This window comes from Hipposideros armiger, unplaced genomic scaffold, assembly GCF_001890085.2.
Source record: "Hipposideros armiger isolate ML-2016 unplaced genomic scaffold, ASM189008v1 scaffold_1581, whole genome shotgun sequence".
Lineage (NCBI taxonomy): Eukaryota > Metazoa > Chordata > Mammalia > Chiroptera > Hipposideridae > Hipposideros > Hipposideros armiger.
Genome location: NW_017732931.1, coordinates 127669 through 128034, shown reverse-complemented (window position 1 = coordinate 128034; position 366 = coordinate 127669).

Here is a 366-nt window from a genome sequence, read left to right as displayed (position 1 = left end):
GAGGGCAGTGTCACTGGCCCTCATATGTGGGATCCGAACCGGGGCCCTCTGGCATCCCAAGCCAGTTCTTAACCATCGCACCACTTGGCCGGCCCAGTAATTTCTAATGAACATAGCTTCCCATGGCTAACAATGGTACACTCAGAACTACTTCCTATGTACAGTATTTCATTAAATAGGTTCTTATCTAAGCAATGGTAGGCCCAAGCTGATCCTAGCTTCTTGATAGCAATACTACAAAATATATATAGCATATTAAAATATTCTTTCACTGGGCTTCTGCGTTATTCATGTGTTAACTTCATAACAACACTTTTAATTTTAATCAAACAAACTTTATGCCCTGCTTCCATTTCAAATGACCAA